The following is a 16,568-nucleotide window of genomic DNA, read 5'->3' as shown; positions in this document are numbered from 1 at the left end:
AGGTGGCTGTATGACTAAGCTAAGCGACACAAGTGTGCGGCACAAATACCTGGCCCATCTAGGAGTGCCACTGCAGTGTCAGACAGGATGGCAGATTTAAAAAATAGGCCCCAAACAGCACATGATGCAAAGAAGAAAAAGAGGTGCACCGAGGTTGCTGGATGACTAAGCTAAGCGACACAACCACCTTGCCCATCTAGTAGTGGCATGCAGTGGCTGAATGTCGAAAGTGGCCTGCAATTTTTCAGTCCACTGACAGCATCTCCTGCACACCCCTGTCATTTTTCAAATATTCTGCAATTGGTGGATTTATACGGCAGTACCCCTGGACTAATACAGCAGAACCCCTGGACTTATACGGCAGTGTCAGACAGGATGGCACTTTAAAAAACCATGCCCCAAACAGCACATGATGCAAAGATGAAAAAGAGGTGCACCGAGGTTGCTGTATGACTAAGCTAAGCTACACAGGTGAGCAGCACAAACACCTGGCCCATCTAGGAGTGGCACTGCAGTGTCAGACAGGAGGGCAGATATAAAAAAAAACCAAACAGCACATCATGCAGAGATGTAAAAGAGATGCAATGAGGTAGCTGTATGACTAAGCTAAGCGACACAAACAATTGGCCCATCTAGGAGTGGCATTACAGTGTCAGACAGGATGGCACTTAAAAAAAAAACAGTACCCAAACAGCACATCATGCCAAGAAGTAAAAGGGGGCAATGAGGTAGCTGTATGACTAAGCTAAGCAACACAAGTGTGCGGCACAAACACCTGGCCCATCTAGGGTTGGCACTGCATTCCCACTGCACTAATGGTGGATACCGGATGTACGTCTAGCACCAGCATAGTTGTTATGGCCTCAGTAATACGCTGTGCAACAGGGTATATATATATATATATATATATATATATATACGGCAGTATCACTGGAATTATATGGCAGTACCACTGGACATATACGGCAGTATCACTGGAATTATACGGCAGTATCACTGGAATTATCCGGCAGGATCACAGGAGTTATACGCCAGTACGACTGGAATTATACGGCAGGATCACTGGAATTATACGGCAGGATCGCTGGACATATACGGCAGTATCACTGGACTGGATTTATACAACAGTACTACTGGAATTATACGGCAGGATCACTGGAATTATACGGCAGGATCACTAGAATTATACGGCAGGATCACTGGAATTATACGGCAGGATCACTGGATTTATATGGCAGTACCACTGGACATATACAGCAGTATCACTGGACTGGATTTATATGACAGTACCACTGGAATTATACAGCAGGATCACTGGAATTATACGGCAGGATCACTAGAATTATACGGCAGGATCACTGGAATTATACGGCAGTACCGCTGGACATATACGGCAGTATCAATGGACATATACAGCAGTATCAATGGACATATACAGCAGTATCACTGGACATATACGGCAGTATCGCTGGACTGGATTTATACGCCAGTACCACTGGAATTATATGGCAGGATCACTGGATTTATATGGCAGTACCGCTGGACATATACGGCACTATCACTGGACTGGACTTATATGACAGTACCACTGGAATTATACGGCAGGATCACTGGAATTATACGGCAGGATCACTGGATTTATACGCCAGTACCACAGGAATTATATGGCAGGATCACTGGAATTATACGGCAGGATCACTGGAATTATACGGCAGTACCGCTGGACATATACGGCAGTATCAATGGACATATATGGCAGTATCACTGGACATATACGTCAGTATCACTGGACTGGACTTATACGCCAGTACCACTGGAATTATACAGCAGGATCACTGGACTTATATGATGCTGTTTCTTGCACACAGCGCTAAAATCTCTTGTTACGGCACTGGTAGACACATCTTGTATACTTTTAAGAGAAAATATCCCGCACCAGAACTAATCGTAATGAATTTTGATGTAAGGGGTTACACGTTGTATTACAATTTGCCTAAATTCAAATAATTCAAACGTTGGTGCTACCCACTGATCTGGAGATATATGCAGAAAAGAAAATTGTGGCAGAGATCAGTTTGTTTGGGTGCACTCTATCCCCTTCATGAATCTATATCTGTAGTGTTTTTTCAATTTTATTAATTTATTATTAGATAAATCTTTTATATAATACCAATACCCACATGGAATGTCATCCTACATTCATGATCTCCCATGCGGTATTATTATGGCCTGAGTATTAGACCATACAAAGCGAAATATTAAAATAATTTTTAGATAGAGATAGAAAAACATGAAAAGAAGAAATTTTTATTAGACAGACTTCTGTCTTGTGTATAAAAATAAAAAGTTTGTTAAAACCAAATCGTGTGCCGCCAATTATTTCTTATATATTTATAACACTCTTATGATGAGTATGGATGTTCTAAGCTCCAATTGTTTATATATATATATTTCTGATAAATGTAAATACATTATTCCTATTAGCCAAATATTTTTTTACATAGTGTATGACTGTACCTGTATCCGAATAATGTAACAATATAAAAAAATTAATAAAGAGCAGATATTTCTATCTAGACCCTGGTGTTGAAACTGTGTCTACTGACTCTTGTTTATAAACAGTAATTTGTTTCAATTTTGTACTGCTCTATGTACAAAGACTGGCAACAAATGTTACTGTATGTAGATCAGTTAGAATTCTTGGCAGTCTGCCACCCATTATTCTTTAACCACAATTGTTTACTACTATGTTGCTTAATGTATCCGCTAATGATATCCAGTAACACAAAGGGTATACCCCGACCATTATATCTATCTCTCCATGTTATATTAATTATTCCAATCTAATTCCAAATCAACTTTTGTTCTGTGCCCTTATTTGTTATATGATTTAATATACACTTTATATTGTATGTGTATATACTAGGGTACTCGTCCTCAGTTCCAACTGGATGCAATATATGACTGTGTATTTCTCACATAAAAAATGGATGTGATCTTAATTGCAGGGATTATTGCCTCCTTTAATAAATAGTAGATGTGATATTAATTGCAGGGATTATTGCCTCCTTTAATTAATAGTAGATGTGATATTAATTGCAGGGATTATTGCCTCCTTTAATAAATAGTAGATGTGATATTTATTGCAGGGATTATTGCCTCCTTTAATAAATAATAGATGTGATCTTAATTGCAGGGATTATTGCCTCCTTTAATAAATAGTAGATGTGATATTAATTGCAGGGATTATTACCTCCTATAGTTAGGATAAATAATGGAGAGTGGATAGCTAGTTCCCTTTCTTCACATCACTTGCACTGATTCCATTGAATCTATTGTGCAGCTATGGTGAAAATTCATACACAGATAAGAATGAGGACTAGGATAGGCTTCCCGTCCGTATTAGACCACATCAACAATCATGGGTTATTAAATGACCGGCTGTGTCAAAAAGTATAACAAAAAATTTAATATTGAAATATATTTCCTCTTGAAGTTTATTACTCTCCTATAATGGTACCCCCTAGGTTGAATAATTTCATCCTCAATTTCTAATATCTCCTATATAATAGCCCAGATCTGTGACTTTGTTATTCATTTGCTAACGCTGGGCGGAGTCACAACACTGGGCGGAGTTAGTCAAATGAGTCACAGATCTGGCCAAATCTATAGGAGACTAGGAGCAGAAGCAGACAGTATGGGCATGGCACAGGCAGGGGTTCATACCTCCCAGCTTTCTGCAGGAGCTTTCTTCAGGCAGGAGGGACACACACACACACACACACACACACACACACACACACACACACACACACACACACACACACACACACACACACAGCGAAAAGGGGGCGTGGCTTCACGGGAGGGCCCCCGTTTTCGTCAGTGAGGGGGCTTGCCCAGCACTCTGTGAGCTGCTGGCATGCCCCCAGGGGCTGATTATGAGTCCGGGGGGCCCAGGGCACTTGAGACAGGGGAGCCCTATATCATTGCTGTGCCTGCTATTGGGTTGGGGGCGTGACCTAATCGCGCCACGCGAGACCACGCCCCCTTATGCAAATTCCGGGATTTTTTTTTTATTTTTATGGAATTTTGGCCCCTCAGCTAGGGCTAAATCCAGAGGAGGTGGTCGCTCCCCCCTACACACCCGCACAGGCAGAAGAAAGCAGGGAGACTGCTGCCTCCCTGCAACACCACAGACCTGCCAACACGCAGCCGTGTGTGCTGACTGTAGCACAATGCTGCCGCTGTTACTGGCAGGACGGGGGAGCTTCTGAGCTGGGACAGAGCTACTCGAGCCAGGGGGCCCCCTAAAACTGTGGGGCCAACAGTACGTACCCCCTGCCCCCCCCCCCTTAATCCGGCTCTGCTGCTGGAACCCCCCCTTAATCCGTACCCCCTGATGCCCCCTCTCCCTCTGTCTCCACTATTCACCGCTGCTCTGCTAAGCAGAACAGCGAGTACAGGAGCTTTCCAACAGCCCCCCGGGTGGGACAGCGGGACAGACCCCAAAAAATGGGACTGTCCCGTGAAAATTGGGACAGTTGGGAGGTATGGGGGTGTGTGAGGGAGTATGCCGTACAGACAGACGGGCACCGGCTCACTGTGTGCTTGACCCCCCACATCAGCATACTCAGCAGGGGCTCTCTGGCGCGGAGGAGCGTCACTTTCTGGCACACCACGCTTCTTAGCTGCAGTTTTGTGGGTCACCAGCCACTGTGCACTTTCCGTACTGCCTCTGTTATCTCCAGCCCCGGCAACCCCACCGCTAGCTGCAGCGCTGCCACCCGCAGTGAGGTGCGCCCAGCTCCTTCACACATTTTAGCCGGCGGGCAGCGCTGCAGAAGTCCGAGCTACTTGCAGGCTCCGACCCCCTCCTCCCTCCAGCCGCAGCGTCTCCTGGGAGCTAACCAGTCACTGCCAGTCTCCCCTTACCACAGTGCCCGGCAGCTGCGCGAGGTCTGCGGTGTGTGACTGAGGAGGGGGGGAGGGATGCGGACGGGCAGAGGAAGCAGGACTTCAGCCTAAGAGAATCAGCCATGCCAAGTCTCCACCAGCAGCAGATCCCAACAGGTTGGATTGGAACAGCAGCAGCAAGCAGCAGTGACTCCGGTAAGACACATCTGTCTGTCACCACTGTTTTGTCCCTAATACCAATCTCTCCCGTGCCCTGTGTTCTGTCATGTCCCTGTCACCCCTGGCCTTGACCTGCCACCCTTATCCTGGCCCTTTCACCCTTATCCTGTCCCTTTCACCCTTATCCTGGCCCTGTCACCCTTATGCTGGCCCTGTTACCCCTATCCTGGCCCTGTCACCCCTGTGCTTGCCCTGTCAACCCTATACTGGCCCTGTCACCCCTGTCCTGGTCCTGCTGCCCCTACCCTGGCCCTGTCACCCCTATCCTGTCCCTGCCATTTATGTCCTGGCCCCGTCGCCCCTGTCCTGGCCCCGTCACCCCTGTCCTGGCCCCGTCACCCCTGTTCTGACCCTGTCACCCCTGTCCTGGCCCCGTCAACCCTGTTCTGACCCTGTCACCCCTGTCCTGGCCCTGTTACTGCATACCCTCCAACTACCTTTTTGGCATGTACAGTACCCGCAGCACCTCCAGACCTCTCCCCAATGCACCACACCTCCGCACCTTCCCCTCCACCACATGCGGCACTCCACCCCTACCCCACATGCTGTGCCTCCAGACCCCCTACACCACCCGCGGCTCCCACTCCTCCGCCCCTTCACCACCCCCAGCACCTCCAGGCCCCCTCCACCATTCACTCCCCTTATATGTCTTCCCCCACACCTGCCCCCCTCCACCCGCAGCATCTGTAGACACCCTCCTCCATCCGCGGTCCCCCCCTCACCCACCCCTCCCCCACCAATGGCACCCCCGCACCTGCCCCTCCACCACCTGCAGCACCTCCAGACCTCCTTCCCCATCCGCCGCAACACCCGTACCTGCCCCTCCCCTACCCATGGCGCCTGCGGACCCCTACCCCACCAGCGGCACTCCCGCCCCTTCCCATCCCACAGCACCTCCGGAACCCTTCACCCATCCACAACATCCCCACACCTGCCCCTCTCCCACCCATGGCACCCCTGCCCCTCCCCCACCTGCAGTGCCTCTGGACCCCTCCCCCATCTGCATCCCCCACTCCTCTGCCCCTCCTCCACCCGCAGCACCTCCCGACCCTTCCCCATCCGGGCCCCACCCCCACTTCCGCCCCCCTCCACTCGCAGCATCTACAGACACCATCCGCAGTCCCCCCCGCACCCGCTACATTCTGTACATCGTGCCCTGCAGGTGCTGTTCACGCCGTCGCAAGGGGCTGCGCCTCCTTCACCATCGCACGCCCTTTCATTGTGCAATATTTAACCACTAACAAAGGAATGCAGGTAATACTCCATATAATACAAATATTGAACCCCAGAAAGGCATGCAAGGGTTAAGGGGGCGTAGCCCCTTGCGACGGTGTGAAGAGCGCCCGTAGGGCGCGATGAAGCACCTAGTACACTGATATAATCATCTACATAATAATGGTTCCGGTATGAATGGTCGACCATGTTATGGTCGACAGTCATTAGGTCGACCACTATTGGTCGACATTGACATGGTCGACAGGGACACATGGCCGACACATGAAAATGGTCGACACATGAAAAGGTCGACATGAGTTTTTTAACTTTTTTTTGGTGTCGTTTTTTTGCGTAAAGTGACTGGGAACCCCAATTAGTGCACCGCCTCCCCTGGCATGGCTCGCTTCGCTCGCTATGCTTCGGGCATGGTGCCTTCGCTCCGCTACCGCTTCGCTCGGCACAGATTACCGTTCCAATCGTAGTCCACGTGGATCGTAAAGTATGGAAAAGTTCCCCAAAAGAAAAAAAAGTTAAAAACTCATGTCGACCTTTTCACGTGTCGACCATTTTCATGTGTCGACCATGTGTCCATGTCGACCATGTCAATGTCGACCAATAGTGGTCGACCTAATGACTGTCGACCATAACATGGTCGACCATGTGAACGGATACCATAATAATAAGGTATACGGGAACAGTGTTCATAGGATATCTTCTTATATGTGAAAACCAAAAGCTGACATGCAATACAATATTTCATATAATATTTAACCAGAGAGAAACGGGTTTCTGACAAATTGAATATAATCGGATGATCCTTAGACACTGCCTCCTATGGTCGCTTGTTATGAAACATAACAATGGGTCTGAGAGTAGCACTTGTTTTAAGTATAAATAAATGACAGGTTGTGGAGCCCTATATTGTCTTAAAATGATCAATCACATGGGTGTACAGTATTTCTTCTTTTCACGTTTTTCTATCTCTATCTAAAAATAATTTTAATATTTTGCTTTGTATGGTCTAATACTCAGGCCATAATAATACCGCATGGGAGATCATGAATGTAGGATGACATTCCATGTGGACAACTTGTATACTGTAAGCTGGCCGAAACCTGTGTTCTTCCTTATGACACATTTCTCATTACTACTTTTAAGCCTGAGCTTGGTTGCCTGGTGGCCAGGTGTTCGGCAGGGGATCCGGTCTGAAGATCGACAGTGTCTAGGTCGACAATGTTTAGGTCGACCACTATAGGTCGACAGTCACTAGGTCGACATGGATGGAAGGTCGACAGGGTTTCTAGGTCGACATGTGCTAGGTCGACAGGTCCAAATGTCGACATGAGTTTTTCAAAATGTATTTCTTTTTTTGAATTTTTTCATACTTAACGATCCACGTGGACTACGATTGGAACGGTAGAGTGTGCCGAGCGAAGCGGTAGCGGAGCGAAGGCACCATGCCCGAAGCATGGCGAGCGAACGCGGTGCACTAATTTGGGATCCCGGTCACTCTACGAAGAAAACGACACACGAAAAAAAAAAATCCTCATGTCGACCTAGCACATGTCGACCTAGAAACCCTGTCGACCTTCCATCCATGTCGACCTAGTGACTGTCGACCTATAGTGGTCGACCTAAACATTGTCGACCTAGACACTGTCGATTTGATGAACCACACCCGTTCGGCGGGCAGCTATAGAAGAGGCCTCGTTCCAATTGTGAGCCATGCTTGCTAAATGATTAACAAAATCAAGGTGGCGCTATGAAAAAAAAGATTGAGTCTCGGGGGTCAATGTGCAGTAAACTAAATGTTTTACTTCAATATAAAATTGCACAAAGCAAACGAATGACAGCAGTAACATTACACAGAATACAATGATAACACAATAATGAATAATTTATAAAACCAGTATCTCAATATAGATCACACTCAACATATACAGGAACTCATTGATCATTAAAATCACTCTACAGTATACTTGCTGGAGTAGATGGTAATAAAAGACTTGTAGATGGTTCAGATACAGCAGAAGTAGTAAATCATACTACAATCTATAGTAGAAATGAGCCCCCGGAGAGATTCCACAGTATATTAACTGTAAGTCTGCAGGCTCTGATGAAGCCACCTGGCGAGATGCAGAACGGTTAGTACCACACTGCCGATACAAGTCTCTAAGTAATTAGATGTAATAAGATGATAATAGGGATCCTTAATAGCAGTCAGCTGCAGATATATAAATAAAATGCTGTACAATCCTGCTGCAACAAGAAGCCACTGATCTAGCTGCTAACTTACTGACGGGTCACTGGAGTAGCTGTGTGCATATGGTCCTGGGGACACTACAGGCCTGTAAGTGTAACAGTCCCAACTGAAGGTGGTTGCTGAGACCCGCTGGCCAGGGCCATCTTAACAGCATTGTAGGCCCAGGGCAAAGCAATGCACTGGGGCCCCTACCACCCATTCATAATTATAAATATTAAAAATAAATTATAGCACCACTCCGATGGATCTGCACCATCTCTCCACATGTTTCCGTACACGGATTGGCTGTCAGCGCTTTTATTGGTGGATAGCTCCAGTCATCCACCAATCAGCACGCTGACAGCTATTCACTGTTTGGCTGCAGGTAGGTAAAGAATGCTGCCTGGCCACTCTTATTGTTTGTTATTTACAATCAGAGCATTCTCTACCTCCCAAGTCGCTCTGGAGGCACCATCCCAGACTGCACCACTCCTTGGCTCAGTCAGCCCCTGCTTTTAATGCCCCTTGAATCATGGGTTCCTTTGCAGATGCCTATACGTTAAGATGACCCAGCCGCTGGTCCCTTCTGGCATGATATCTGAATGGTGCGGTATCGGGATTGGCTGCAGCTGTCTGCTGTGTCTGGGAGTTGTGAGCAGAACATGTTAACAGCACTCTGGGGCTACACACTGCTAGAAAGTACACTGAGCAGCTGCAGGCAAGCAGGTGGACTTCAGTCAGGGATTCAAGTGACAACATTGGCAGTGATGAGTGGAGAATCCCAAAGATTATCTGCAACTTTCTTTATATACTTGCTAAATGATAACATTAAGAAACGTATTTGTGCTGGCTTTAGTTATGAGCAGGCCTAGTAGACCAATGTCAAGTGTAACCGTAAACAGCAATTGTTGAGTCCATAGGTTGAATATATCAGTTGTCAGATTTGTCCCAATATTATTAATTATCATAGGCCCTCATTCCGAGTTGATTGCTCGCTAGCTGCTTTTAGCAGCCGTGCAAACGCTAAGCCGCCGCCCTCTGGGAGTGTATCTTAGCTTGGGGAAGAGAGATGCAGATGCACACTCTTAGCACTAAGAACACTGATAATAAAATAATTTAAATAAACCCTCACAATTAACATGGAGTATAATTGAAGTTCTTAGCACACATTTGCGCAAATAAGAGTGTGCATCTGCATCTCTCTTCCCCCAGCATAGTATTAGAAGCCTCAGCATGATAGCACCTCTTGATATCTTTAGTAATAGGATGTGCAATCCAGGTTCCCCCCTTTTTCCACTATATTTGTGTATATATTGTACACTGGAAGGCAAGGCTTCCTTCCTCGGGATTGGCACTCCTCCCATTCACCCTCAGGTGTTTTAATTAGCTGGGTTCCTGCATTTCAGATCACACATTGATAAGGCCCTATTTAGAGGTAAGTCCTGTATAAATTTATAGAATGTGATAGTATTAGGGATGTTAGGGACCCATGTGATGAAGTCACCTGGCCGCGGTACATGGGCCCGCATATTTGCGCAAATGTGTGCTAAGAACTTCAGTTATACTCCATGTTATTTGTGAGGGTTTATTTAAATTATTTTTATTATCAGTGTTCTTAGTGCTAAGAGTGTGCAACTGCATCTCTCTTCCCCCAGCATAGTATTAGAAGCCTCAGCATGATAGCACCTCTTGATATCTTTAGTAATAGTATGTGCAGTCCAGGTTCCCCCTTTTTTTCCAGTGTATCTTAGCTTAGCAGAAGTGCGAACGAAAGGATCGCAGAACGGCTACAAAATAATTTTGTGCAGTTTCAAAGTAGCTCTAGACCTACTCCTAGCTTGCGATCACTGCAGACTATTTAGTTCCTGTTTTGACGTTACGAACATGCCCTGCATTTGGCCAGCCACGCCTACATTTCACCAGTCACGCCTGCGTTTTTATCTGGCATGCCTGCGTTTCTTCACTCACTCCCTGAAAACGGTCAGTTGACACCCAGAAACACCCACTTCCCTTCAATCACTCTGCGGCCAGCAGTGCGACTGAAAAGCGGCGCTAGACCTTGTGTGAAACTGCATCGGCTGTTGTGAAAGTACGTTGCGCATACGCATTGCGCCGCATATGCATGCACAGAAATGCAGATTTTTTGCCTGATCGCTGCGCTGCGAACAAAAGCAGCTAGCGATCAACTCGGAATGACCACCATAGTGCAAAATTCAGTGAAAATATAAAACAAACAGCTTTTTTGTGTGATTCAAGCCAAGAGCACCAGAAGTGCTGTTTATAGTGACTCTAGTCATATATGAAAGGTAGAGCAGCAGTTACAATCACCTGTTTATCTCCTAGCACTGATATTGGTGGTCCAAGTGTTAGAAGTGGACACCGCTATTCCACAGTTTCCAACATGGCTCCCCTGGGAATGATACTTAATTTCCTTACCAAGATGGCCACCATTACTAGTACAGGTACTGCACATGCAGGGTGCCATCATGTTACTGGGTTGTGAGTGACATAGTGGGACATCAGCTCCTGAGACCTGCAACTCTATTACCCATGTTCCAGCACCTGCACAGCTACCCCATCCAAGAGACAGTCACCGACTAGTGATCTGTCAGAATCCCACTCCGCTACAAACTCTTCAACCAGTGCAACAGTAAGTACAGATGTGTCCTCCGACATCTAGCCTCAGTATGACATGCATTGTGACATGCCTATCTCGAGTGTGCTGACAGGTCCTCTGAGACTCTTCTTTTCGTGCTATGGGCTATATTCAATAAGAGTCGGAAACTGCTGTCTTGTCAGAAAGACGGCAGTTTTCGACTGGAGTAGGTCAGAAGGGGTTCTGACCTATTCAATAGGGGCACATTTTTTCCGACAAGTCGGGAAACCCAACTTGTCAGAAAGCAGGTGGATTGGCGGAATACCCGCTGATCCACCTGCTGCTGTCGGAAACGGGACCAAATCCGACAGGTTTTGGCCCCCTTTCCGACAAACTCAATCAGACTTGGAAACAAGTCTTTGAATAGGGTTTGTCGGGTCCATTCTGACAACTGCATGTCGGAATGGACCAGACTCTTATTGAATATACCCCTATGTGTTTATTTTGCATCTTTTTGACCCAAAAATGCATCTTAAGGGGGGTACACACGGAGAGATCCGTGCTTAAAATCTAAGCAATCTTGCTAGATTGCTTAGATTTTAAGCACGGATCTGCCGTGTGTATGCCCCCCAGCGATAGCGATGCGCGGCCCCGCGCATCGCTATCGCCGGTGCTAGATTGAGCCTGCATGCAGGCTCAATCTAGCGGGTCGCTCACTTCACCGTTGTGTGAAGTGAGCGGCCGCCCGTCGGCTTTCCCCCTCGCTCAGCACATCGCGCTGTGCTGAGCGGGGTGAGAGATGTGTGCTGAGCGGTCTGTGTTAAGATCGCTCAGCACACATCTCTCCCGTGAGTATCCCCCTTTAGTCACAATAAATGGGGCAGATGTATTAAGCCTGGAGAAGTGATAAAGCAGTGATAAGTGCAAGATGATAACACACAAGCCAATTAGCTCCTAACTGTAAATTTACATATTGGAGCTGATTGGCTGGTGCATTATCACCTTGCACTTTTCACTGCTTTATCACTTCTTTATCACTTCTCCAGGCTTAATACATCTGCCCCAATGTGATGTGACTATGACACACCCGGAGATTGAGCTGATTAATTTTAACACTTGTATATTTTGTGTGACTGAGTCTGTATATGTAGCACAATGGAGCTTGGTGTGTTAAAAAGCTGCAATCACTGCATCATAGCACTTTATATGCAGGTTCAGAGACTCAGCACACAGAAATATACAAATTACCAATTTCCAGGTGCGTCCTGATCTCATCTCATTTCAACTAAGATGCATTTTTGGGTTAAAAAGATGCTAAAAAGATACTTGGACCAAGCAGAGTCTCATGGGACCTGGCGCAACGAGAGGGTCTGTTAGCAATGACTACAACAACAATGAACGAGGACACATCTTGTACGTCTGTACTATCACTTGCTCAATAAACCACACTGACTGGTTAAGTTACACTGGACTTCTCTTTAGATCAAGTCACATTTTCCGCTGGTGTGTACAATAACTTCAAAAGCACTCCCTGTACACACATTTCCAACACCTACCTCCTGCTCCAGCCAGTTGTCTTTGCCCTAGTGTCTATTACAATTCTATGCAGAAGACCTGGGAACAATCATGTACCATTGAGCGCTGATGGAAAGAGAGGTGCTATATGTGTAAACCGTGACTAGCCGAGACTCATTCTTTGAGGTTGTGTTTGGCATCACCATCTGAGCAGGGTCGTCTTTTCGTATGGGCTCAATGGGCTCTTTCCCAAGGGCCCCAGGAGTATAAGGGCCCTAGGCTGATAGCTGAGGGTACCTTCTTTCCAGGGGTACACGATTTTTGAAAATCGGCCCTGGGGAACCGGAGATATCCGACATAAATGCAGTGGTCCCCATCCAAGCCTGTTAATTGCTCTTCACAGCCAGATACTGTATCTCAGGTTCTGTCTGACTTAGAGTTATTCTGAGGGTACACTCCAAAAGCTGTGACTCTCCACTTTTGGTGGATACTGGCAGTTTGTCTCTACTATGCCCAGAACCAGAGATATCAGCCTTCAAGCAGCTGGTCCCTGCTCCAGCTCCACACGCCTAATATGCAGTTTTATATTTTTGCTGGTGAATTGCTCTGGCTCCTGAGCTCTGATCCCTAAGTCCCAGAACCTCCTGATCGGAGGGTTTCTCCAGTTCCTTATACCATTGAAAGCTAAGAAATCTATTTTCAGGAACTTGAGCTATCTGCAGTCAATCAAGCTGCACTCCCACCAGAAAATTATGAATATTAAGCCCACTCCACTATACACCCCTCCCCTGCGTATTAAACCCTGCCCTACCACTCTGGAAGTCATGTACCAGGGCATCTTCATTCAGCCCAATGCCCCCTTCCACAGTTTAGCCCCATCTGTGCAGTAAAGGAGTAATTAGCAGAAATTACTGCTCCAGGTCCTACATTTTGAGCGGAAGATAGAACACCCCCTACCGCCCATGGGACATCAAAGCTGCCGCTGATAGCACCGCCCACCCCTAACACTGGAGGATGGGTAGGGGCCCCAGTGTATTGCTGTGCCCAGGGGCCTACACTGCTGTTAAGACGGCCCTGCATTTGACACTTAAAAATAGGCAATCCCAGCCTGCTATCCAATATTCTATGTTAAATTTAGTATAAAATAGATACAGTGGTTGCAGAAACAGCAAACAGTTTATTACAAAGGACGGAGATGAGTCAACTGTTATAATACGCCAGCTTCCAAAACCACAACTGTTCTGCACATTGGAAGTGCAGATGGAATTAGGAACTTGCACAATCTGGGCTGTCACCTATGAATGCATTGACTTGTTAAATTATGTATAGTTGCACACGTGTAGTTATGCTTCACCACGTAAAGATCCTTCCACAAGGATATTTTGCTCAGGGATTGAAGCCAAGAATGTAAGCATAATGAAGCCTGTGATAGCATGAAACGTAATGTCTGGATCATTTGTTGTGTGCTCTGCCATGTGCAGAGCCGGCCCTAACTAATATGATGCCCTAGGCAAGATTTTGTCTGCAGCCCCGTAGCACCACCACTTGTTCCGCATCTGACCAAGCACCATCACCCCTCACCCATAGCAGTCCTCATTTTGGTGTTCCTACTCCCTATATTTTAAATAGGAACAGTGCGCACATTTGGCGCACAGCCCAAAAAGGGGTGTGTTCTTGCTGGGAAGGGGCATGGCCACATAATAGTACCCCCAATTCAAATTACACCATACAGTAGTGCAACTTTATTCACATTCGATAATGTTCCTAATTCACGTTACATCACACAGTAGTACCACTTTACCTTATATACATTACTCCTAACAGTAGTGCCACTTATTCACATTTCATCACACTGAATTGCTCCTTATAAACATTATACCACACAGTAGTTCCCTTTCTATACGTTACGCCACACAGTAGAGCACCTTATACACATAATGCCACACATTCAAATCTGATTGCTGGGCTGATAATTTTGGTGTCCTGCGTTCAGATAGCCGACACCTCCAGGAGGAGTGTATATTCGCTGTGCAAGTGTGCGATCCCATGTGTACGCCGAGCTGCTAAAATCCACTTTGTGCGGTCTCTGCGCAGCCCAGGACTTACTCCTACAGTTCAATCACCTCAGGCTGATCGGGGCCGGAGCTGACATCAGACAGATTTCCTGAAAACACTTCAGAACGCCTGTGTTTTTCCGGACACTCCCAGTAAATGGTCAGTTACCACCCACAAGCATCTTCCTCCTGTCAATCACCTTGTGAACGCCCATGCGATTGGATTTTTTGCCCCATCCCGTCACTAAACAGCGATGCCCTTTGTTGCTGCCTGACACGCGTGCTCACTGTGGTGCATATGCATGCGCAGTTAGTACCTGATCGCCCGCTGTGCGAAAATGCACAGCAGCAATCAGATCTGAATGACCCTCAATGTCCCTTACACATATGCCACACATTATTAATGCCCTTATACACATAATGTCCCTTTCACATATGCTGCACATTATTAGTGCACTTATACACATAATGTTACACATAGCGGCAGACAGCGTACACTTTTTTCACATAACGGCAGACAGCGTGCCCTTGTTAAACATAGCGGCAGGCAGCGTACACTTTTTTCACATAACGGCAGACAGCGTGCCCTTGTTACACATTACGGCAGGCAGATTCCCCCTTTTTACACATTGCTGCAGACAGCGTGTCCTTGTTACACATAGCGGCAGGCAGATTCCCCCTTTTTACACATTGCGGCAAGCAGATTCCCCCTTTTTACACATTGCGGCAGGCAGATTCCCCGTTTTTACACATTACGGCAGGCAGACTCCCCATTTTTACACATAGCGGCAGGCAGATTCCCCATTTTTACACATTGCGGCAGGCAGATTCCCCGTTTTTACACATTACGGCAGGCAGACTCCCCATTTTTACACATAGCGGCAGGCAGATTCCCCATTTTTACACATTGCGGCAGGCAGATTCCCCGTTTTTACACATTGCGGCAGGCAGATTCCCCATTTTAACACATTGCGGAAAGCAGATTCCCCATTTTTACACATAGCGGCAGGCAGATTCACTATTTTTACACATTGCGACAGGCAGATTCCCCATTTTTACACATTGCGGCAGGCAGATTCCCCGTTTTTAAACATTGCGGCACACAGTCCCCCTTTTTTGTAGGAAAGAAAGAAAGAAAGAAAGAAAGAAAGAAAGAAAGAAAGAAAGAAAGAAAGAAAGAAAAAGAAAGAAAGAGAAAGAAAGAAAGAAGAATTATACTTACCCTCTCCGCTGGCTCAGGCTCCTCGGTGCAGCTTCTGACGATTCCCGGGCAGTAGAGAATGAGGAGGAGGGAGGTGGAGGAGGGAGCCGCAGCAGCGCTGTGTCATTGGTGGAGGCGCTGCTGCTGCCCCTCTGCTTCACTATAGGCTGTTCTCGGAAGACAGCCTATAGTGAAGCAGAGGGGCAGCAGCACCAGCGCCTCCACCAGTAACAAAGCGCTGCTGCGGCTCCCTCCTTCACCTCCCTCCTCCTCCTTACCCCGTCCGTGCCGCTGCTCCTCTCCTCTGTGGGCGGCTGTGCGCTGCGGGCAGCGGTTGCCCGCAGCGCACAGCGGCATGTAATGAGTCAATTTGACTCATTACATGCTTGGGCCCCTGGACAGAGGCGGGCCCCAGTGCAACGCACTGCTTGCACTGGCGGTAGTTCCGCCTCTGCCTCTTCCTCTGCTTGGATAGAGATGTGTCCTCATATATCTTGCCTTAATGCTCCATGCAGCAGGAGATGCCTGCCGTGAGTCAGCTGGCAGCTCTGCTAATGTTGGGCGCCTTTTTGACAAAAATGCGTCTTATTTGCATTATTATGTGAATAT

Source organism: Pseudophryne corroboree, chromosome 11 (genome assembly GCF_028390025.1).
Source record: "Pseudophryne corroboree isolate aPseCor3 chromosome 11, aPseCor3.hap2, whole genome shotgun sequence".
Classification (NCBI taxonomy): Eukaryota; Metazoa; Chordata; class Amphibia; order Anura; family Myobatrachidae; genus Pseudophryne; species Pseudophryne corroboree.
The sequence above is the reverse complement of the archived record's forward strand: the minus strand, read 5'-3'. Positions refer to the sequence as shown.